This window comes from Hemitrygon akajei, chromosome 18, assembly GCF_048418815.1.
Source record: "Hemitrygon akajei chromosome 18, sHemAka1.3, whole genome shotgun sequence".
Taxonomy (NCBI): Eukaryota; Metazoa; Chordata; class Chondrichthyes; order Myliobatiformes; family Dasyatidae; genus Hemitrygon; species Hemitrygon akajei.
The window spans coordinates 4,629,341-4,655,541 of record NC_133141.1 but is presented as its reverse complement, the minus strand read 5'-3'; the positions used below and the strand labels follow the sequence as shown (position 1 = coordinate 4,655,541).

The window sequence follows — 26,201 nt, the reverse complement described above, 5'->3', positions numbered from 1 at the left end:
GAAGCCATTTCTCAGGCAAAGTGGAGATTCCAGACTAGACTGGAATCAGCGATGGATGTGACAGCTGTGGCTGGGTTTGAATGCCATATCCTCCTACAAAGCTAAATCTTGCAACATAGGGGATAGCAGAGCTTCGCTTCCAGATAAGCTCAATGCCTTCTATGCTCACTTTGATCTCCAGGATGGGGAGGAACCATCACACACCCTCATGTCTTCCGCTGATCCTTTAGTCTCAATATCCGAAGATGATGTGTGTGCTGCCTTCAAGAGACTGAATCCAAAGAAAGCATCCAGTCCGGACAGAGTACCTGACCAAGTTTTGAAGACCTGTGCTGGTCACCTGGCTGGTATATTCATGAATATCTTCAACCTCTTGCTCCACCTGCTTCAAGCAGGCTTCAATCATACCGATGCACAAAAAGAGTGTGGTAACCTGTCTAAATGAGTACCACCCAGTGGCATTTACATCCACAGTGATGAAGTGTTTTGAGAGGCTGGTGTTGAAGCATATTAGCTCCTGGATGAGTGGTGACTTGGTTCTGCTCCAATTCACCTAGCGAAGCAACAGGTCTACAGCAGATTCTATCTCATTGACTCTTCACACAACCCTGGAACATATGGACAGCAAAGTTGCATATATCAAGATGCTCTTTATTGATTACAGATCAGCATTTAACACTAACATCCTCTCAAAACTAATCAGTAAAATTCAAGACCTGGGCCTCAATACCTCCTTGTGTAACTGGACCTGGATTTCATCACTTGTAGACCCCAGTCAGTTTGGATTGGCAAAAAGATCTCCTCCACAATCTCCATCAGCACAAGAGCACCACAAGCATGTCTACTTAGCTCCCTGCTCTACTTGCTTTACACCTATGACTGTGTGGCTAAGCATAGCTCCAACACTATATACAAATTTTCTGACAATACCACTGTTGTGGGCCGTATCAAAGTGGGTGATGAATCAGCATACAGGAGGAAGATCGAAAACTTGCCTGAGTGGTGTAATGACAACAAGCTCTCATCCAATGTCAATAAGACCAAGGAATTGATTGTTGACTTCAAGAGAGGGAGACCAGAGGTCCATGAGCCAGTAATCATCAGAAGGTCAGAGGCGGAGAGGGTCAGTTACTTTAAAAACCTGAGTGTCACCATCTCAGGAGGACCTGTCCTGGACCCATCATATAAATATTATTGTGAAGAAAGCATGACAGTGCCTCTAATTCCTCAGGAGTCTGCAGAGGCTCGGCATGTCATTGAAAACCCTGGCAAACTTCTATCGACGTGTAGTGGAAAGTGTGCTGACTGGCCGTGTTACAGCCTGGTATGGGAACACCAATACCTTTGAGCGGAAAACACTACAAGAGATAGTGGATGCGGCTCAGTAAATCATGGGTAAAACCCTCCCAACCATTGAGCACATCTACAATAAATGCTGTCACAGGAAAGCAGCATCCATCATCAGAGATCCTCACCACCCAGGCCATGCTCTCTTCTCATTGCTGCCATCAGGTAGGTACCTCAGGACTCACACCACCAGGTTCAAGAACAATTACTGTCCTTCAACCATTAGGCTCTTGAACAAAAGGGGATAGCTACACCTCTTTAAGGACTCATTTAAGGATTCTGTTATCTTGTTATTTCATGCTCATTATTTATTGCTCTTTATTTATATCTGGATTTGCACAGCTTGTTTACAGTTAACAATTCCAGTTTCCAGTTACTGTTCTATAGATTTGCTAAGTATGCCCGCATAAAAAAATGGATTCTATGCGATGACATGTATGTACTCTGATAATAAATTTTACTTTGAACTTCCCTGGCTTTTCTAATGCCGTCCTAGAGCTCTTTTCTGGCTTCTTGATAATCCTCCAGGGCTCTGTTTGATTCTGGCTTACTACAATTTGCGTACTTTTCCTTTTTCTTCTTGACTAAATTCAATACCTCCCTCAACATCCAAGGTTCTAATACATTGCCATCCTTGTCTTACACTTTGTGCATTTGGTCTTTAAACACCCTCCACATGTCAGATGTGGATTTGCCCAAAGACAGCTGTTCCCAGTTAATTCTCCTTAGTTCCTGCCCAATGTTCTTGTAATTTGCCCTGCTCCAGTTTAGTACTCCCCCACAAGGTTAATATGTATCCTCATCTAGAGCTATCTTAAACCTTAAAGAGTTGTGATCACTGTTCCCTAATTGCTCACCTACTGAAAGTCAGGCACCTGGCCAGGCTCATACCCAACACCAGATCTAGTACAGCCCCTCCCCCTTGTTGGACTATCTAGATAGGATACATCTCACAAATTCTGCCCCACCTAAACTTCTTGCACTTAGAAGGTCGCAGTATACGTCCCTGTGGCTGTAGGGGGTCTATAGGAGTGATTGCACCCTTCCTATTTTTGAGTTCTACCCATTTTAGACTCTAGATGAGCTTCCATTATGTCCTTTCTGAGTGCAGCTGTGATATTGTCTATGATCAGTAGTGTAACTCACCACCTCTTCATCACCTGCAATACTCCTATTATTAAAGTACACACACTTCCAACTATCCATCCCATCGCATCTATTACTTTGCTCCCATCTGTTTTTACTGGCCCTGACATCTACCTTCTCTCCATCCCTCCACTTTCTGGCCTGGTGCTCTGGTCCTAACAAACTTCTGCAGATGTACTGTCAAAAGTATCGCAACTGGTTGCTCCTGGTGTGGTACAGCAGGAATACAAGAAGCTGTAGAAACCAATGAATGCAGTCCAACACATCACAGACATATCCCTCCCCACAATCAGAAGTATCTATATGAGATGCTGCCTTAAGAAAGCAACATCTATAATCAAAGATCCTCATCTTTGATTATGATTCTTACATCTACCATTGGGCAGCAGGTGCAGAAACCTGAAGTCCAATAATATCAGGTTCAAAAACAACTAATTCCTTTTAACCATTCAGTTCTTGAGCCATCCTGGACAATCTTTATAACCCTCCCAGTCTACCAGCCAGCAACACGATGAGTAATTAGACCACTTTGCATTACCAGGAACTTTTTATGTTCTAATTGTGTTTTTTTCTTGTAAAAATGGTACATAACTTATATTTTTCTTTAAAATGTTGTGTATCTGATGCTATGCACCTATGACGTTATGTCAAGTATGTTTTTTCCATTGTATTGCAAGTAAGGTTTACATGTATTTTGTTGTCACCGATTAACTGGACTCTGAAAACTCACACCTTGTTCCTCAATCATACTTCATTTTACTTGTGCACAAGGAGAACAGCATGGCTCCTGTCACCACACTATTCTGACATCTGAACAGAAAACAGTTATTTTTATACAGAATTGGCTTATCAGTTATGGATATTGACCATTTGGTAAACTGTAAATGTCTGAATTTCTTATTTGCAAGATCAATTGTCATTCATAATACAGGTGTTAAAAGTCAATAGAAACTACAAGCTAACAATCAATGATTCTTTTAAGTTAGTAAAGCAATTATCCCTTGATTGGTGAGTGTGAGAGTGTGTGTGTGTGTGTGTGTGTGTGTGTGTGTGTGTGTGTGTGTGTGTGTGTGTGTGTGTGTGTGTGTGTGTGTGTGTGTGTGTGTGTGTGTGTGTGTGTGTGTTTCACATCTGTTCATTATATTCTTACCTTGTCCCCAGAAAGCAAACTGCTATGCAAAGGGAGCTATGCTCTTCAAAGACTTTCTGACCTGGACTGTCTGCACTCTATTTGTAATTTATCCTTACGTGGACATTATGTTAACCCTTGCCTTGCCACAACTTCCACAATTTCATACATGTACTTGTGCACGTGACTGAGATATTGGGTTAAGGGGTGGAGGGGCCAAGGGGGTAGCCTTAGATGATGACTTGGTGTGACTCAGAGGGTTGAGGCCGTAGGTAGCGAGATTCGGGATTATAGGTCCTAGATCACAGGGGATTAGAAATTCAGGATTTGTACCCTGGGTGATCAGAAAAGGGGCTTTCAAGGTCCAGGCCTCAAGGTGATGGAAGCAAAATCAGGGGATTTGAGGAAGTCATTGCTGTTTGAGGAGGAAAGGTACTGAATCAATGTCATCAGCATGTCAACCAAGCTCTGCACTGTGAAGGCCCATCAGTAAGTAACTCGCAGGATAACCTGTTCTAATTTCACTCAATATGTTGTAAACAATGCATTCCAAGGAAAATGATGTCAACAGTAGCATCATTCAAGAGGAAGTTGTGTCAGGACATCAAGATGCTCATTCATCTAACAAGTCAGCCTCCAATATACAAGGAAAATTACTTAAATATTTTTGTAAAAAATGTCTAACTTGAAGATATTGTAAAAAATGTGAATATGAAAGAGAATATTTATCGACTAATTGTTCAAAAGACATCAATCTGCCTTCTTTGAATAAGTCCAAAAAAGACTTAATACCTTTATTTTTCCAAAGCAAAAAAATTGGATCACTCCAGGAAAGTTTAACAAAGTAATTACGATAAATTATACTACAAAGTTTAAATTTTTTAAGATTAAAAAAAATTGCGGAACTGGAGCCAAATTTGTAAAGAGTGCTTAACCATAGGATATAAATTTAAATTAGCAACTTTATATGAATATGAACCCCTTGATGAAAGGTTCTATTGGAAGAATTTATAATTTATTATTACAATGGGATAAGTGTCCTTTACTTAAGATTAAACAGGACTGGGAGAAAGGACTCAATTTGACTTTTATATGGGAGGATTGGATGTGGATTCTGAAGTTGGTTAACTCTTCCTTGGTCTGTGCTAGTCATTCACTGATTCAATTTAAAATTGTACATCGTTACCATTGGACAAAAGAGAGACTTTCTAAAATATTTCCCAATGTTGACAAGTATTGTGATAGATGTAAAACTGAGATAGCTACACTGACACATATGTTCTGGTCATGCTCTATATTAAAACCGTTCTGGAAGTCAGTCATTTCGACAATCTCTAAAGCATTTAGAATCAATTTACAACCTAATAAATTGACTGTGCTTTTTGGAATAATTCCTCAAAATATTCATGGTATTTCTGTGTCTGACCAACATGTTATTGTGTTTGTTACGTTGATAGCTAAGAGGGCCATTTTGTTGAAATGGAAGGATATATCTGCTCCTACTTTGTCACAATGGTTCTCTCAAGTAATGCTGTGTCTCAGTTTGAAGATGCTCATTCATCCTCTTGATAGCACCTGGTCACATTTCCAGTGTAACAAAAATCATCTGGAAAATGGTTTGTCGTGTTTCACTCCATTTAAAAAGCAATCTTCAAGCTCCAAACACTGCTGTACAATTGAATTTCTAAATTAATGTGTCCATTTATGCATAACAGACTTTTGGATGTGCAGATCATAGAAGGAGGATGGAGTACATTTATAGAAAGTTCCCAGAGATGAGGATTTAGTTACGTGGACAGACTGGCATGCTCTCTTGGAGAATCATTATCATAATTATGTGCCGCTTTGTATGACGTGGACGATCATGGTCGATCCATGTTCATGATAGTTCTTGGCAAATGTTACTATGGAAGTGGTTTGCCTGTGCCTTCTTCTGGGCAGTGACTTTCTTCTTCGGTTGTCCATCAAAATCCGATGATGACATCTACTCCTTTAACAGTGAGATCTTTGATGACTGTACAGTCCTATCCTGGACCCACAAGCTCTATTGCAGGTGGGACATGTATACGTGGTAGTGGTGGTAGTGATGGCAACCATAGCTGCATTTCTCCTGGCTCTCTTCTGCTGTCTTCTAGTTGCTCTTTCCATCTCCAGAATACGAACCCCATCCCTACACAGCTGTCGCCAAGTGTTACGGTCAGCAGCAACATCCTCCAGGTCCTCAGGTCTGATCTTGCACTTCCTTAAAGCATTCTTCACCTGATCCTTATAGCGCTTCTTCGGCCCTCCAGCTGAGCGTCGACCATGATGTAGCTGGCAGTATAACACTCTGCGGGATAGCCGGCGTGGGGGCATCCTTATCACGTGCCCCAGCCACGGCAGCTGACACTGGGTGATCATGGCCTCAATACTTCTGCAGTTGGTCTTTACAAGTATTTCAGTGTGAGGCACCCACTCACACCAGGTAATTCCCAGGATGCGCTGGAGGCAGCTTATGTGGAAGCGCTCCAAGGACTTGATGTGACGGCTGTAGGTTACCCAAGCTTCACAGCCATAAAGGAGGGTGGTGACACAGACCGCTTGGTATACAGCGACCTTTGTGGAGGGACGAAGGCTCCTGTTCTGAAAGACTCTACGCCGAAGTCTCCCAAAGGCAGATGATGCCCGTTTAATGCCCTTACAAGACGGGTGACCCCAGCTAATATCAACACTCTTCAGAGATCGTCTGCCTGTCTGTTTAGTGACTTTACAAGACGGGTGACCCCAGCCATTATCAACGCTCTTCAGAGATTGACTGCCTGGTGTCAGTGGTTGCATAACCAGGACTTGTGATCTGCACCGGCTGCTCGTACGACCATCCAGCACCTGCCCCCATGGCTACAAGTATCCCTGATTGGTGGGGGGGTGGGGGATGTGGTTAAGCAGGTACTATACCTTGTCCAAGGGTGACCTGCAGGCTATCAGACATAAGGAACAACTTACACTTCCTCAGAGCATAGCAAGTTGAAAAGCCACTCAACGGAAGTATTCAAAGTCATAAATCGTCACAGCAAATAAAGAGAAGCTGTTTTCATTAGTAAAGAGGTCAAAATCCATAGGACACAAGATCAAGTTGATTGGCCAAGGATTTAAAAATGGCCCGAGTAAAATTTTGCTGTGATTATGGAAACAGGTATAAATCTAGTTTTGTATAAGGAAATGGATATTTGCTTAATCAAGAATAAAGGGGTGGTAGAAAGGGACTAGTGGTTTACTTCTTTAAAAACCTTAAGAGTCAACTTATCACTTCTGCATTGTAACAGCCGTCAGTGTATAAATGAGTTAAAAAGCAAAAGGCAGTTAGAATTTAAACCTTTAATTGGCCAAACCCCATCCAAAGGCTTGGATTCAGTTCTAAGAGCCACTCCTCGAGAGAAATGTCCCGATTATAGACAGATGAACACAGATTCACTAGAATGTTACCAGGAACATAAATTTTATTTTCTTAAGTTTAGACTGATGGAGAACGATTTAATTACAGTCCTTAAGGCTATAAAGACGTTTGTTGGAGCAGATTTGGGGAAGCTACTGTCGCAGGTGAAGGATATGCAGAAAATGGTGGTGAAGAAATCAGCATTGAGATCAGCAATCACGTTTCCACACAAATAGAAATCTGAACTGCTCTCCCAAACCATTGAACATTTCAAGACTTTAAAGGCTGTTAACCAGAGCTAGGGTGCTGATTAGCCCAGGTAAGACAAATCAGGAATGAATAGAAACATAGAAACAAAGAAAACCTACAGCACGATACAGGCCCTTCAGCCCACAAAACTGTGCCGAATATGTCCTTACCTGGGAAATTACCTAGGAAATTACCTAGGGTTACCCATAGCCTGAGCTCCATGTACCTGTCCAGGAGTCTCTTAAAAGACCCTATTGTATCCACCTCCACCACCGTTGCCGGCAGCCCATTCCACGTACTCACCATTCTCTGAGTAAAAAACTTACCCCTAATAACTCCTCTGTACCTACTCCCCAGCACCTTAAAACTGTGCCCTCTCGTGATAGCCATTATAGCCCTGGGGAAAAGCCTCTGACTATCCACACGATAAATGCCTCTCCTCACCTTGTACACCTCTATCATGTCACCTCTCATCCCCCGTCGCTCCAAGGAGAAAAGGCTAAGTTCACTCAACCTATTCTCATAAGGCATGCTCCCCAATCCAGGCAACATCCTTGTAAATTCTCCTCTGCACCCTTTCCATGGCTTCCACATGAGATGACCAGAACTGAGCACAGTATTCCAAGTGGGGTCTGACCAGGGTCCTATATAGCTGCAACATCACCTCTCAGCTCCTAAACTTAATCCCATAATTGGTGACGGCCAATACACCGTATGCTTTCTTAACCAGAGTCAATCTATGCAGCAGCTTTGAGTGTCCTATGGACTCAGACCCCAAGATCCCACTGATCCTCCACATTCCCAAGAGTCTTACCATTAATACTATATTCTATCATCATATTTGACCTACCAAGATGAACCACCTCACATTTATCTGGGTTGAACTCCATCTGCCACTTCTCAGCCCATTTTTGCATCCTATCAATGTCCCACTGTAACCTCTGACAGCCCTCCACACTATCTACAACACCTCCAACCTTTGTGTCATCAAATGATCCAGTCCTTCTTCCTATGATGCCATGCAAAAGAGACCAGGCCATCTCCAAACGGATGAAGAATCAACCAGGAGACTGTGTCCATTTCCTTAACACACCACTGCACAGTCGGATCTGCTTCTCCTCCTCATATCTGTGAGGGTTTGAGTTCCTTATTGAATCCAACACATGCAACAATTGTACCTGAAGCTGTCAGGCTTACACAGGCAGGCACCTCCCAGTCTCCACCCAGCCAACAGGAGTCACCTGCCACTCATTTCCAACTCATCACCTGCAGCCTATTTAAAACCAGCTCTCACCCACAATCCTTGTTGACTGATTGAACCAGCCAGCCTCAACCAGTTGCTCCTCGGCTTCAATGTCCTTGTTCCTTTGTCGTGTTAAGTAGCCATTCTCTCTTGTTTCGTGGCCCCTCGTGGCTTGTTATTTTGCAGTTTATTAGTAAAATGTCATTTAATGCTAATTCATCTCCACTACTCTGCTTTTAGGTAAAGCCTCCTCTACATTTCCTAACAGATTCATCATTAGACTATTCCTTGGTTCAACATACAGTAAGTTAGAAAACACAAAGCATCGCCTCTGAACTTTCTTCATTGATTTAAATCAGTTTCTGGGTGAATGCAGTAGAAGAGATCACAGGAAAGAGTTCCTAATTATTGGTTCTGTCCTTTGTTTTTGCTTGTCCATACACATTAACTCTAGTGGCAATACAGCTCTGTGATACCCCAACAACCTGGCAGGACTCCAGAGTTCCCACATAAGAGGGACAACAAAAGTCACTCTATTTCTACACATAAACCAAAGCAGGGCGTACTGGCCCCGGAGGGACGCTGTTTCATTTGGCTATATTCAGCGATATTCATGTATGGTTGAATTTGAACTTGAACTGTGCAGTGATCAAGGGACTGTTAACTCCTTCCTCAGAGCAGACAAACTGTAATGTCATTATTGGAGGTAAAATCAATTCATTCCATAATGCCCAGGGATAGAATCCTGAAACTTTCTGAGTTTTTCCTCAGCTATAACTCATTTCACAAGGAACAGACAGCAGGCTGCTCAGTGACAGGGCAGTGAAAAAGTGAAGCCACTTCTCTGCTAAGCACCCCTCATTGCTCAGTGACGCTACAGGCTCTGTTTTCCTCTGAATGCTCTGTCCCAGCATAATCATTCAATCATTCTAGAAATAGCCACTCCCACAATAAATACACAGTTTTACAGAGTTTGGTTTTCCATCCAATGCTACCTATTGCTAACTGAATCAAAACAAAGCATAAATTATTTATCAAAGAAAAAATGCGAGCATAATATTTTTTACTTACCTCTCTCTGTCACCTTTCCTGTAATTCTATCTCCAGTCTTCTACCTGAGCCACTGTTTCCACACAAGCTCCAATCATTTGAAAAGTAAACAGTGACAGGCTTGGTTTGACATTTGACCCAATCACTAACTATGATTACACAAAACGGTGACATCTCTCGGCAGAAGCTGATCATTGGTCGGCCTTAACTTAGTTCAGTCCCTCTCAGAGTCTTTTGACAAATCATTTTTCAAAAGCCCTCAAACACATGGCAAGCAGGAAGGGGAAGATTTCACATACTACTATTGATGAGTACAAAAAACAATTGTCTAGAAGTTGAATTGTACCTGCTTTAGCTTACTAAGACATGTTCACATTTATCATGGCCTAATTGGAGCCTGCAAAATATCAAAGCATTGGCCAAAATCCAGTTTTGAAACCATGTTAGAGCATTTTTTGGTCCTCCACAAACCTTTGTAGTGAAGAATCCCAGACTTGCCACAGACTGAATGAAGAAAGCTTTCCTTGTTTCAGTCCTGGAGGGCCTACACATTATTATGAAACTCTGGTGGACTCCTAGTCAGGAAAACTTCCTCTCCATGTCAATCTGTCAAACCATGTCATGCATATCCCCATGGCAACAATGCAGCAACAGCTCACCCCTTGGCTACCTTGTAAAGGTCAGAGGGGATGAGAGGCAGCTCCCACCTCTCAAAGTTTCATACAAATCCTGGTCAATGAGTCATGTGCCAGATAATCCTGTGGATCAACTCGGACAAGACAACTAAGCAGGACTTGAAGGAGGGTGGTCTCCTCTGAGAATTAGGCAATGAGGAAAGAAGTTTCATGATCTCAGAAGGGAATTGAAGGTAGCCTGAACACCACTGTGTACATCTGCAAGGTGGAGATCCTCATAGAAACTCTAGTTTATACCTTAATCAAGGTCACTCAGATCAGGAAAACAAGCCATCAACTGGCGCAGGGATTCACCACTCATGTTTTATTCATAAGGAGTGGGCCTGTCCAGTGGGATGTGGGTGAAATTTATGTGACACTTGGGTTCACCTGGCTGATCTTTGGTTGACCAGGTATATGTACATTGATAATATTTTTTTCTTTGAACTTTTGCTCTCCTGGTTGTGTACTTGCTTTCAGTGACCTGTGCACAAACACAGCCACTTCCTTTGAGTATCAACATTACCAAATCTCTCATCATTTAAAAATACTCTGTTCTTTTTGTTTTATGTACCAAGTGGACAACTTCACATTTCCACATCATATTGTATATTCCAAATGCTTGCTCACTTACTTAGCTTGTCCAGGTCACCTTTAGGTCTCTTTACATCCTCCTCCATACTCACAATCCCATCTAATATGCTGCCATTGGCAAAGCTGGGAAGAACATAGAAAACAAAACACTACGGCACAGGAGCAGGCCATTCAGCCCAAAACCTTCTGCCGAACCAGATAAAAAGCAAATCAAAAATACCCAAACACTAGTCCCTCCTACTTACACCATCTCCACATCCCTCCATCTTCCTTATATCCAGTGCCTATCCAAACATCTCTTCAAAGCCTCTAATGTATTAGACTCTAAATAAGGTCCCCTTTAGCCAAAACACTGATATAGATTGTGAACAGGTGGAGCCCGTGCACTAATCCCTGCAATTCTCAACTGGATGCTACCTGCCAACCTGATAACAACCTTCCTTAGCTAATAGTGAGTGCACTTTCCAGTGTTTAAATGCATAAGTACACATTTCTTGTTTGATGTGTTGTGATATTACTGGCAGCACTGCCCATACAGGCTGAGTTGGGATGTTGGGAAGGAGACAAAGGCATATCCCTCAGAGAAGAGGATCTCCATTCCATCCACACTATTCTAATGAATGCACTTGCACCTCAGGTTTTCCAGAACTATCATGTGACATTATGCAGGATGATCTTCAGCCACGCTCAACCACTGGCAGCTCTCCACTTTGAAATTAAAATCACATTAACACTCAATTTCATCCTCGCAAGATTCTTCCGAAACACTGTAAAAGGCCTCTACTAAATTTGCCAATTTACTGTCCTGGCTGCAAAAAGGAAGTTGTCCATGCCCCGTACTCACAGGAAATGATTTCATCAGCTTTGGTTTTACTGAGGAACAGATGATATCTACAGCAGTGGGATTTGCCAGCTGTACTAGTTTCCCACCTGTGCACGTCATCTGTTCTTCTCAATGACCTTGAGTTTTTTACTATCTTCATTGTGAAGACATTTTTACCAGGAAGCATGCTTGTCAGAATCAGAATCATGTTTATTATCACTGACAACACACACAAAATGCTGGAGGAACTCAGTAGGCCAGGCAGCCGAATAGTCTCGGCTCGAAACATCAACTGTACTCTTTTCCATAGATGCTGCCTGGCCTGCTGAGTTCGTCCAGCATTTTGTGTGTGTTGCTCTGGATTTCCAACATCAGCAGATTTTCTCTTGTTTATTTTCACTGATGTATCTCATAAAATATGCAATACTAAGGAAGGCATAAAATTACTATAAGCTACAAAATAAAAAAATAGTGCAAAAGTTGAATAACAAGGTAGTGTTTGTGGGTTCATGGACCATTCATAAATTTGATGGCAGTGGGGAAGAAGCCATTTCTAACTGTGATGGACATCCCAGTGATAGGTAGACAGATCTCATTGTCATCTACTGATCAAAGATATCAGCTGGTGGCAGAGGGAGACTGAGGAGCTCAGGGATCTTGAGGTGGAGTCTGGAAACAGCAAGAACTAAAGATGCAGGAGGACAAGGAAGGACAGCAGGGGCAATATCACGGCTCAGTCGCTTCAACTGTAGGGGCAGACATTGGCAGGCTGAATATAATGGACTCCCTAATGGAGCTGGAAAAATAAAACTCCCTAATGCAAAACACATAATTCTCCCCCAAAATATAATCCTTACCATCAACCTATGCACAGATGAGGCAATACCGATTGGTACGCATTCAATGGTCGTACCATGTAACCAACTACTGCCTGTGGTGTTGCTACCTAGTAGCGATCTTGCCAGAAGGCATTCTGCCTCTGTGACCAAAGCAGCTGTCCTGATTCTCTGTAAGTTATTTTATTAATGAAGGGTTGGTTCCTTAAAGTTGTCATAGCCGGGGGAGGTAGTGGAGATCAGCTCCCACTACCTATTAAATGTTCCCAGCGGCGTGCATCTCAAATAGCCTCTGACAGCCAAGTCCCGCTCCTGGCCTTCACGTGTGGCTTAGCTACTAATACTGGCAGAACCGTTTCTACTGACAGGAGAAGGGGGAAAAGCAAGTTACTGGCACAAAACCAGTCACCGGGCAGATGGGGCTCATCAGCCGTGGTTGGCAGCTCACCTGGGTGAAGGAAAACTCTGATCTCAAACCTCCACTGCCTTGTGGCTATACCCACTCACGGGGAAGGCTTCGGGAGTAAAGCCCAAGGAAAAACTCCAGAGCCAGAGTCTCTAAGACACTCCTACACTGCGTTCGATGCTGACTGGCAACTCCTGTGACGCTACTGGTACCAAAATGTATCGGTCTCTGCCATTCCTTTTTGCATTCGTCAGTTGTGTGTAGAGGGGAAGCCTGCTACATGGGCAACAGCTTGCTCTCCATATCGTACTGCCCTGGCTTGTGTGTCACGTAGACAGTTAGGACACGATGTCCATGGTCAACCCTGACCAATGGAGGGCCTCATTGAAATGCTAGTTTAATTTACTCATTATTCCTCAGTTGTGTAACGAGAGACCGAGAAAGTTATTGAGTTAGGGGGTGCTTATATTGTTCGAAACAGAAACAGAAGTCCCAAAGTTTGCCTTGCAAAATATCTTACAGTTGTACTGTACCTGGAGATAAAATCAAGTAAATCTGATGAAGTGAATCAAAATTTAGACTGCTGGCCTAAAGCAGCTGCTTTGTTTTTTTGACTCTAATATAGAGCCATCTTGGGCACAAGCCGAGCAAATAGTCATGTCTCCATGACAACCAGGGAACGTGAGCAAGCTTGCAGTGTGTTCCTTGTAAATTATGGTTTTAAACACAACTTACAGCTTCTCACTGGGATGTGTGGGGTATCCAGGGAGGGGTAGCACCTAAGATGAAGGGGCTTTTCATGTCTATTCCAGGGCAGCTCACTCACTTTTGGTCCCCACCGGACACTCAACTCTCACCTGTGGCTCCAAGTAGCCGTTTGCATGCGACAACGGCCACACCCTGGTACACCGCGTCGACAGGGGGACTAAACCAGGTGAGGGTAGCCAGTAGGCCTCATACCCCGGTGAGATAGGGACATGCCTGTCCCAGCATGTGAAGTCAGCTCTGGTGGATGAGATCAACTGTGAGATCCAAACGACCAGGAAGGCAGCTCTGTAACGCTCCATGGAGAGTGAAGGGCACAACAAGGCACAGAAGTTGTCATGGTCAACCACTGCAACCAAGGAAGACAGGTAAATGGCGGACGAACTGACTAAGTATTTTACATCTGTATCACTGTGGAAGGCATTAGCGGTATGCCGAAAATTCGAGAGTGTCAGGGAGCAGAAGTGAGTGCACTTCAGAAAAGGTGCTTGGGAAGCTGAAAGGTCTGAAGTTAGTTAAGTCACCTGAACATCCCAGGGTTCTGAAAGAGGAGCTGAAGAGACTGTGAAAGCATTTGTAATGATCTTTCAGGAATCACTAGATTATGAAATGGTTCTAGAGAACTGGAAAATTGTAAATGTCACTCCACTCTTCATGAAGGTAGGGAGGCAGAAGAAAATAAATTACAAGGCCATTTAGCCTGACTTCAGTGGCTAGGAAGACGTGTAATCGATTGTTAAAGATGAGGTCTCAGGGTACTTGGAGGCGCATGGTAAAATCGACCAAAGTCGGCATGGTTTCCTCAAGGAAACATCTTGCCTAACAAATCTTTGAGGAAATAACAAGCAACATCACCCTCTTGACATGCCTTTTCTATCTCCCATTGTAATTTGTAGCCCACATCCTGGCTACTCTTTGGGGGACCTGTATATAAATACCATCGGAGTATTTTTACCCTTACAGTTCTTTAACTCTACTCACAACAATTCTACATCTTCTGACCCTATGTCACCTCTTTTTAAGGATTTGATTTTATTTTTTAACCAACAGAGCCACCCTACCCCCTGAGCCTACCTGTCTGTCCTTTCGATACAATGTGTATCCTTGAACGTTAAGCTCCCAACTCTGATCTTTCAGCCACAACTAAATGATGCCCACAATGCTTTACCTGCTGATCTCTAACTGTTACAAGATCATCTACCTTATTCCATATACTGTGTGCTTTCAAATATAACATCTTCAGTCTTGTATTCGTCACCCTTTTTGATTTTGCCCCCATGTTACACTTTAACTCATCCCACTGACAGAAATTTTGTCCTGGCACCTGCCTGTTCTTCCTTACAGTCTCACAACACACTACCTCTGCTTGTAAACCAACAGCCTATCCTCATTCCCCTGCCAAAATGGATCAGCCATGATGAAATGGCCGAGCAGACTTGATGGGCCAAATGGCCTAATTCTGCTCCCATCTCTTATAGTCATCGTTGGACACAATGGGTGACTACCACAGCTTCTCACCGCAGCTATCTGGGGAGCAGGAAACGTTGATTGAATTCAAAGGAACACTGTATGTCATAATCCAGGATGGTTTCTTGCTTCCTACTGGATCCCTTCATTTACCTTAAACACCTTAAGTTGCTAACCTTCCAATTACAAAGACTTGAGGACATAAACCAGGCAATTATTTTTCTTAATATAACCCTTTAAACTTTGGTGTTATTCTAATAAATCTGTGCCAAGTCCATACACTTCCTGAGATACATAGCCCCCGAAATGTGGTCAGGGAAAAGCATTACGTTCTCCAGATCGTTTGAGATGAATACAAATATATGTGACCTTAGCACTTGATCCATTTCGTCCTCCGCAATATGCCATAGCTTCAGCACATTTGGATTTGCCAGTATTTGGCCCAAAGTAGGTGATACACTCCCAGCACTGAAATCCTCCAGCCTTAAATTTGCCAATTAATGTCTATGTCCTTTGCTAACTAAGAACTTACTGTGTCTTCTAAATTCAAATCCATCAGGAAGCATTACCACAAAGACCCCAATGGTGTCTGGCACTGGGGCATTTCATGATTGTCCAAGTTGAGATCCATTTATTTGGTACAGATAGGGGTCTGGATCTTGTAGATCACACAACTCAGTCCTGCATGGTACACTTACCCACTAACCCATTGACAAACTCTAACCAAATTCCATGTACAAGCCCTCCTCAGGATCCCAATCCAGACTTACAGACACTCTGTACATACAGTAGGAATGAGCGTTTGGAAGACCCACAGGATGAATGGGGATGGATTTACCAGCTGCTGCAAGTTTGCAGGCATCTTCTGCCAAGTGCTAATGGAGCATTTCCACAGGTCTTCCCTCTCCAGCCGTTACAACAAACATGGGAAGCAGAGCTGAGAACCCTTGAGCAGACTCACTTTCTGACTCACTGAGTCAGTGAGGTCAGCCAAGAGGTCGTTTTCCTCTCAATGGTTTCTGTGATTCTCTCCCACATGCTTTTTGAGTTCATTATGAACATTCCAGTTTACAAACATTGAGCCTGGTCATAACAGGGGGACTGTCTGTATCAGTTTTATGTTCAAAAGACACACAGCCTGTGCCTAACAGTGCCACCACCAGAGTCTTTGTGGTAATGCAACTTGGACATGCGATTCTGCAGATGCCAGAAATCTCGAGCAACACACAGAAAATGCAGAAGGAACTCAGCAGGTCAGGCAGCATCTATGGAGGGGAATAAAGTCAATGTTTTGAGATGGGCCTGTTCATCATCACACATGTCACATGTCAGACTATAATACAGGACATAGGTTCAGTCCCTGGACTGGGTCAATAACTGAACTCAGATGACGTAGCAAAAGGGTGTTACAACTCACCTCAGACTATTTGATGAAAGCAGACTGTTAGCTCCTCTGGACTTACCACTCGTGATCTCTATCCCTGCTGAAAACTACAACAGGTTGAAGAGAGAATTGTGAAGTTACTGAAGTGACCACAGAGATCAGTGACCCACCATTGCCCTTCTTCCACACTTAAACCCTTAGTGCTGATGAATACAATAAGGTTGTAAATCCATGGAGCTGAACTACAACAGAAAGCAGGGTCTATACAGAACATATTTGTAGGTGTCACAGCTGAGATCGCAGAGCACTGATCAGACCTGGGATCTCCAATTGTCCTCTGGTGTTACTCAGACTCAGGGACCAGATAGTGAAGAGCTGGATGAATTTTGTTCTATCAGGTGAGAAAGAGAGAGACCTGTTTGTGGCTGGTATGACACTGAACAAGACCCAAATAACTAAATAAGATCTCTTGCAATAATACCACCTCTTGGACCAGCCTTAGTTGATTATGGAGGTTGCCTTTGAATTTTCCAAAATTTTGCTCACTAGGTGACCTGTGCTTTTTGGCTTAAGAACAAAGAACGAGAAACAGCCAGGGCCTTTTGGCCTACTACAAGATGATGCCTGATTTTCTACCTCAGCATCAACTTCCACCCTAATCTCATGTTCCATGATTCCCCTAAGGTTCAAGGATCTGCTGATCTCTAATTTGAATGAAAACAGTGAGTGCTTCCGGTAAGATGGAGGCGCGCTCGAACGTAGCAGCCACTCCAGGTTCAAACAAAGGTCCTTTGTTCATCCTTTATATCTTTATTATGATCACAGATCCTAAGAATATCAGCAACTTGTTTGATAGCAATGGAGCTGGACTTACCATTGTTGTGCTGTTGCCTGGACTAGTCGTGTAACATTGGACGATGCGTGGTGTGAGTGATCATCTTGTACGTTCTTATTGTGATCACAAGACCCTGTTGTCATTGGTAATGTAGAATTCCACAAGTCCAGTTCACTGGTTCATTGGTGAGACCAACAGCGGGGAGCTGTGTTGCCTCAGTGGTGGCAAGGTCACCCAGGGGAGGAGCTGCTGAGGTGGTGCTGCCCTCCAGTGTTCACTCAGCAGTAGAACAAGCTGAACCAGGACAACTTACCATCAATCTAGTCATGCCACACATGGACTTTAACTATATTATTATCCCTTTCTTTTTGTAACTGTACCTCTTTCTGAAATCATAACCATATGTGCTATGTGTGGTGTGCCGTGTGCTATTGGTAATGTGGTTTGCACCCTGGCCCTGGAAGAATGCTGTTTTGCTTGGGTAGGGTTGAATGATAATTAAACTTGAGAACTTGAGTGAGCCTTCTCAAGTAGAGAATTCCAAATATTCACAACAATATTTTTATTGTAACTCATTAATTTTTATTTATTGTACTGTACTATTGCCACAGAGCAAACAAATAACACAACATATGTCACTGATAATAAACCTGATTCTGTTTCTGAGTGAAGAAACATCCAATTATTTCAATCCAAGATGACTTGCCCTTATTGTGAAACTGTGGCCCCTAATTCCAGACTCTTCAGCCTAGGAAAATAGTACCCCATATCCAGCCTGTTGATTCTTGAGAGATATTTGTATTATTCTGTGAGAAACCTTTCCCAAAGATCAGATGGCTCTGGGTAGAATGGGAAGGTATCAGACAGCTGTCAGGTACTTGTTGTGTGATGAAGCTGCAGGACGCAGCTCTGACTTGTGTTTGTGCGCCTTCCGGAGCAGATAACTTCCACTCAACATCAGCAGAAGGAAAGCCACTGACTCTGTGGAATGTCTGGGCCACCATTGTGCCAAGTTTTCGTAGTGCTATTGAGAACTTCGAATCACCACCTCATAAACTACCTATCTCATCAGGCACCTCACGGCCCTCTTGTGGAAGCATCTTCAGTGCCTACATTGGCCTTCTCTGTTAAATAGCCTACCGTATTCAATAGTCTGGGCCCCCCTGTAAACAATGTCAGGTACATTTGCTGATACATAATTAAGAGACTCACATAGATTAAAGGATGTTATCTATTTATTGAGATACAATGCAGAACAGGCCCTTCCGGCCCTTCGAGCCATGCTGCCCAGCAATCCCTCGATTTAACCCTAACCTAACCACTGGACAATTTACAATGATCAATTAACCTACCAACCAGTACGTCTTTGGACTGTGAGAGAAAACCGGAGCACCCGGAGGAAACCCAAAATGGAGGGTTATGTGCTATGTCGGAGGGAAGGGTTAGGTGGATTCGCTCAATATTGTGGGCTGAAGGGCCTGTTCTGTGAAACACTCTTCCATCTTCTATGTAACAGGAGGTTTAGACTGGCACTGTTTCTGCTCCGGTCCATTGTTGAGAGAGTAGTGTTGAGCCTCTAGCCATTAAGGCTTAGTTTCCTCCGTACAAGAGTCAGGCCTGATACACATCTACCACCTCAATATTATGGCTAGAAAGCTGCAGGAATCTTCTTAATTCTCCAGAAAAGAATAGCCTCCAAAAAACTACTGTAAGAAACAATCCCAGGAAAAATGCATGAAAATAAATTGTCCACTGACTTTTCTTCAAAAACTTCATTTCTGTTGAAATTTAATTGAAATTTTCTGAATGGTACCATTTGACTAAAATAAAGCAGATGCCATCCCAGAGTTAATAAGGAGACCATTACATTCCAGTGGAATAGGCATTGAAGTGGACACAATGACTATTGGTGGGAGTCAGAGTCATACAGTTATGTTAAATGGAAACAGACCATCTTGCCCACCAACATGAACTGGCCTTCAATGTTAATCTGATTTTCAGTTTACTTTCTCCAGATTCCACCACTCACCTACACACTAGGAGCAACTTACCAGTTCACTTACCAGCTCAAAAAATCCTTGGGATATGGGAGGAAACAACAACTATTTTAATTTATTTTTTTGTTAGAGATAACAGAACTTTCAGGCCCAACGAGCCCACATCACACAATTCCACTCCTGTGACCAATTAACCTACTAACCCATACATCTTTGGAATGTGGTTAGAGGTTGGAGGTGACATCAGATGCACAGCAACTCTGGCAGGGTCTGCAAGACATTACTTCCTACAAAGCGAAACCCAATAGCATGAATGGCAGCGATGCTTCACTACCAGATGAACTCAATACCTTCTATGCCCGCTTTGAAAGGGAGAACACAACTACAGCTGTGAAGATCCTTGCTGCACCTGATGACCCGGTGATCTCCATCTCAGAGGCCGATGTTAGACTGTCTTTAAAGAGAGTGAACCCTCGCAAGGCAGAAGGTCCCGGTGGAGTAACTGGTAAGGCTCTGAAAACCTGTGCCAACCAACTAGCGAGAGTATTCAAGGACATTTTCAACCTCTCACTGCTATGGGCAGAAGTTCTCACTTGCTTCAAAAAGGTAACAATTATACCAGTGCCTAAGAACAATAATGTGGGCTGCCTTAATGTTTATTGCCCGGTAACACTCACATCAACAGTGATGAAAAGCTTTGAGAGGTTGGTCATGACTAGACTGAACTCCTGCCTCAGCAAGGACCTGGACCCATTGCAATTTGCCTATCACCATGGTAGGTCAACGGTAGATGCAATCTCAATGGCTCTCCACACGGCTTTAGACCACCTGGACAACACAAACACCTACGTCAGGATGCTGTTTATCGACTATAGCTCAGCATTTAATACCATCATTCCCACAATCCTGACTGAGAAGTTGCAGAAGCTGGGCCTCTGTACCTTTCTCTGCAATTGGATCCTCGACTACCTAACCGGAAGACCCCACAATCTGTGCGGATTAGTGATAGCATCTCCTCCTTTCTGACGATCAACACTGGTGCACCTCCGCCATATGTGCTTATCCCATTGCTCTATTCTCTCCATACCCATGACTGTGTGGCTAGGTATACCTCAAAAACTATATATGAATTTGCTGATGATACAACCAATGTTGGTAGAATCTCAGGTGGTGATGAGAGGGCGTACAGGAGTGAGATGTGCCAATTAGTGGAATGGTGCCGCAGCAACAACCTGGTACTCAACGTCAGTAAGACAAAAGAACTGATTGTGGACTTCAGGAAGGGTAAGACGAAGGAACACATACCAGTCCTCACAGAGGGATCAGAAGTGGAGAGAGTGAGCAGTTTCAAGTTCCTGGGTGTCAAGATCTCTGAGGATCTAACCTGGTCCCAACACATCAATGCAGTTATAAAGAAGGCAAGACAGCGGCTATATTTCATTAGGAGTTTGAAAAGATTTGGTACATCAACAAATACACCCCAAAGCTTCTATAAATGCAACGTGGAGAGCATTCTGACAGGCTGCATCACTATCTGGTCTGGGGGAGGGGGCTACTGCACAGGACCGAAAGAAGCTGCAGAGGGTTGTAAATTTAGTCGGCTCCATCTTGGGTACTAGCCTACAAAGTACTCAGGACATCTTCAAGGAGCGTTGTCTCAGAAAGGCAGTGTCCATTATTAAGGACCTCCAGCACCCAGGACATGCCCTTTTCTCACTGTTACCATCAGGCAGGAGATACAGAAGCCTGAAGGCACACACTCAGTGATTCAGGAACAGCTTCTTCCCCTCTGCCATCTGATTCCTAAATAGACATTGAACCCTTGGACACTATATCACTTTTTTAAAATTACAGTATTTGTTTTTGCACATTTTTTAAGCTATTCAATATACGTAATTGATTTACTTGTTTATTTATTATTAGTTTTTAAATTTTATTTTATTTTTTCTCTCTGTTAGATTATGTATTGCATTGAACAGCTGCTGCTAAGTTAACAAATTTCACGTCACATGCCGGTGATAATAAACCTGATTCTGATGTGGGTGGAAACTGGAGTGCCCAGAGGAAACCCACACGGTCATGGAGAGAACATACAATAATGAGCAAAAGTCTTTGGTACATACAACTAGCTAGGGTGCCTAAGACTTTTGCACAGTTCTGTATATTCTCCCCATGACTGTGTGGGTACTCTATTTGTAAACGAGGAGCAGAGAGTGAGTTTGTAAATCGGGCGGGAGCAAAGGATGTTGGAAATGGCGAGAGTGGTGTGCCATGGGAGGGGTGTGGGACAGGTGGCAGAGAAGGAGTGCAGATACACCCAGCCCTGAGACTCCAGACAAAGTCATTCGATTCCAAACAATTGGCTTGTTGATCGTCCCACTCCCTCCCCGCTCCCTTCTCCTTTTCCCAACAACAATGATTCCCCTCTCCCTGCCTCCTTCCCACTCTCATCCAGAATAGAGATCCATATCAGGATCAGGTTTATCATCACTCACATGTCATGAAATTTGATTTTTTTTGTGGCAGCGGTACAATGTAATACATAAAATTACTAAAGTACTGTGCAAAGTCGTAAGCTCCCAAACTATAACATGTATCTAACTTCTGTGCCGTACTATATAAACTCCTCACAGACAGCAGCAAAATTGAACTCGGGTTGCTGACAAGTAATTCAGTAATGTTATGCTAACAAAAGGGAAAACCATGCAGTCACGGGAGCACGCAAACCCACACAAACAGCACGACGTCAGGATTGAACCTGGATAACAGAGGTGCAGCAGCTCTAACAGCTATGCCACTGTGTATCCAGGCAGAAGCAGCAAGTCATGTGACAAAACACTCAATTACTTGTCCATCCAATGCTGACAGCTCTATAAAAAGGTTGAGGGGCAGTGGGTGTGGGTAGCAAACAAGGCATGCAGGTCAGAAAAGCCAGGAGTGAGATCAACTGGTGTCAAGCTGCCAACTCTGGCTCTGGACACTTTGACCTTCTGCTGCCTTCAGCCCCAACATTTTCTCCTTGCCTACACATGAAATTGGTCACTTGGATGAGGGAGTGATTAGATGTTCCCTCTTCTATCTTCCAATCCCACCCACTCCAATTCCAAGCCCCCTGGCTTTTCTGACCTGTATTGGATCTACTCTTGGGAGGAGGATGGAAAACAAGCAACACAAGACAGAGAAAATAAGGTTGGGTTCTACTTTGACCCCAAAAATGCAAAAAGGTCAATGTTTTCTCCAAGGCTATAGCTGCTTAAATTATGAGGAATCATTGCAAGATCAAACCTTATTGAATCTGAGGTAATTGTCCCTCTTTAGCTGGTGAAATTGGCCAGCCAGAATTCACACATCCACCTCACTCCCCCCACCCTCTCCTTCAACATGGTCACCCTTCAGAATTACCAGTAACTAGTGTGCACAGCCTTGGACCATGGCATCAGCTCTCAGTACTGGCAGAGCTTCAGTACTGCTGCCCTGGGTGAAGGACTCACATATCAGTCGTCCTCCTGTCTCAGGGGCCTCTGAAGACATTTCTGAGGGGCTACCAGCATTTGACAGAGGCCACTGTCTGCCCTAAGCAGGCAGCAGCCTAAGCTCTCTACAGTCACGAGGAATTTGTGCCCATCTACATTCAGCAGCAAGCACAGCATAGAGAGGGGCCAACCCTCACCTAGACAGAGAACACATAGATTTTAGAATGAGTACTTACACCGCTGTAAGGCTGGAGCAGGCTGCATTGCCGAGAATCCGGGTTTACTTGGCTCACTTACAGTGCTGGGAAGGTAACCAGATCAGAGGCAGGAAGTGGGACAGAAGAGGGAATGAGGTACCCTGGAATGTTGCTAATGCCTTTAATAGGATCAGTGCACAAAACAGCGAGAGTTTGCTCCTCCCCCTACAGTACTGAGCAACTCCATTAAACCAAATACATCAGCACTCCCCCTTCCCCCACTGAGACAACCTAGAAGATCTGTCAACTCTCGGTTAGCCATGTACAGCAAGCCTACAGTATGTTTCTCATTAACTCCCCCACATTCACATCTGAGTTGTGAGATTTTTAACAAAAACCTACAGTCTGAGCAAATCAGAGGCTGTGAGAAGTTTTGCTTTCCATTCCAGGTTAGAGCCACAACTGACATTTACAATTTTGTTGCCTGTTGTATATTCCAAGGCTGCCTCTCATTTATTCCGGATATCACACGCTGAGGCCCCAAGTGCCAGGAGCAGGGACTCAAATCATTGTCTTTAATTGGCTGTGTTCTCCCTCCCTCTGCTGGAGACTCATACTCCCATCAGAGAGGTAGCTTCACAATTCACTAAACCTATGATATGTTGCCATGCAATGTGTGGGGACTTGAATATGTCTACATTATAACAGCTACTACACTTCAAATGTAATTAATTCGCTGTAAAATGCTGTTGGAGATGCAATAGTTAAGAAAGAGACTTTAATAAATCCAAGCTTCTTCATTACTTTTACAGTGAAGTGTGTGCAGATCATTGGGTGATTTTACATTTAAAAACTATGTATTTCACAGACACACACACACACACACACACACAGGGACAGAGTGATCAGGACTGGTTTCATTTCTTTTCCCCTCTAAGTAATAATGAACCCAACCAGAACATGCCTGTTAGATCTATGGGACTTAGACCAATTGAAACAACAGAATTTGAGAATTGAAACTAGTTCATTAACTCTGTTAGGAAAATCTTGGGTTAGTCAGTCTATGAATATTACAGACTGTGTTTCTCTGTTATCTTGACTAGTGGAAAATTGATCTATAGCAGGTGCCAAAAAGGGTGGCGAATTGGAGACACATCTCTACCAAAGGAGGTGAAAAGCTCTCCCGCCCTCCATTAACTTGCATGTCTCCCTTGGGCAATGTGTAGCACCTGCTTAGCCCCCGATCAGGGTCATATGAAGTCATGGGAGCAGGTGGTGGATGGTCGTATGAACCGCTGGTGCATATCACAAGTCCTGATTATGCGACCACTGACACTAGGCAGATGATATCTGAAGAGTATTGATAATGGCTGGGGTCACCCATCTTATAAAGACACTGCCCAGACGGCGGCAGTGGCAAACCACTTCTATAGAAAAAATTGCCAAGAACAATCATGGTCATGGATAGACTGTGATCGCCCACATCATACGTCACAGCACATAATGAAGATGATGTGGGAAACAGGAATTCAAAGACAGGTCTCTGAACTGTGTCATGTCGTATCAGTGGCAGATCTCTTTTCTCTGATGCAGAAACCACTGTGGAAATCATAATGCACGTCCGTGCACAATTATCTCCACAAAGTTTACCTTTGATCAATTTCACACATGTTCACATATTTTAATCCTGACAATTCACTGCTGTTTGAATTAGCCAATGACACTGTCCAAGAAGAATCACAGTCATTGACCATGATTACCCATATCATACAACACACAGTAATGGTGATGACAATCAGGTGCAAAGATCTAGGAAGGTGTATAGGTGAACTTGCTAATAGAATATGAGGCTGAAAGCGCAACTTGGGGTTAAAGTGAAGACTCGTTGTAGCCTGTTTCAGCTGGAGAATGTAGCCGGGGAGTGGGTGGAAGCAGTAGCTATGGAATGCACTTGGTGAGTTAGTTTATCTCAAAAATAGACTTTATTCATGATAAAGAGGAAGAAGCAGCGGTGGTCAGCACATTCAGTAGTGTAAACTTCGAAGAACTTCTAGTGAGACCAGAGAACATCGCATGGAAGGCATTCAAGGATATTGTTGCAAATTTTGTTGGCAACTACAGAGCACCAAACTACAATCCAGGATGTGGATTACAAATTACAACAGAAAATAGAAAAGGCATGTCAGAAGGGCAATAATCATTCAGGATTTTAACATGAAAGTGGATTGGGGAAACCAGGCCAGTACTGGACCTCAAGAGAGAGAAGTTCTAGAATGTCTAAGGGATGGCTTTTTAGAACAGCTTGTTGTTGAGCCCACCAAGGGATCGGCTGTCCTGGACTGGGTGTTCTGCAATGATCCAGAGGTGATAAGAGAGCTTAACGTTAAGGAACCCTTAGGAAACAGTGATCACAATATGATCAAGTTCACTTTGAAATTTGAGAAGGAGAAACTAAGTTCCAATGTGTCGGTATTTCAGTGGAATAAAGGAAATTACAATGGCATGAGAGGGGAACTAGCCAAAGTTGACTGGAAAGGGACACTTGCAGGAAGGACAGCAGAGCAGCAATGGCTGGAGTTTCTGTGAAAAATGAAGGAAGTGCAAGACAGATATACTCCAAATAAGAAGAAATTTTTAAATGGAAGAAGGATACTACGTTGCCTGACAAGTGAAGTCAGAGCCAAAGTAAACAGCAAAAAAGAGGGTATAAAAGGAAACCAGAGCTAGTGGGAAGGTAGAAGGAAAGTAAGAAGGTCATTCGGAAGGAAAACATGAATTATGAAAGGAAGCTGGCAACTAATATTTAAGATACAGGTCCACAATCCCTTATCCGAAATCCTTGGGGCCAGTTGCATTTCGGATTTCAGAAAATTGATAATTATATTGATAATTAACCTGTCTCAGTGCAGGTGGACTTTAGGACCCAGGGGGGACTTCGGACCTACACACATCCTCCTGTATACTTTAAATCATCTCTAGTTTACTTATAATACCTAATACAATGTAAATGCTATGTAAAATAGTTGTTATACTGTATTGTTTAGGAAATAATGACAAGAAAAAAGTCTGTAAATGCTCAAACAACCAGTGCTGGAGAGGGAACTTCTGGGTTTTCCCGATCCGCACTCTTTTACAAATACTATTACAGTTTATTTATAGAGTAATATACTGATA

General features: G+C 43.2%; 1 protein-coding gene across 4 annotated transcripts in view; it reads right to left on the bottom strand.

The window, feature by feature from the left end:
- The window catches only part of tmem98 (transmembrane protein 98), a 65,645-nt gene extending 42,441 nt beyond the window's left edge, over positions 1 to 23,204 (bottom strand). Inside the window, exon 1 of one of the 4 annotated variants that reach the window (XM_073070689.1) lies at positions 23,067 to 23,204. The gene's annotated coding sequence lies outside the window, so the exon portion shown is untranslated. Of the gene's footprint in view, positions 1 to 9,597; positions 9,688 to 23,066 lie in introns of those variants that run through there. The other 3 variants (XM_073070690.1, XM_073070688.1, XM_073070691.1) reach the window with 3 other exon arrangements.
- Positions 23,205 to 26,201: the final 2,997 nt, after the last annotated feature.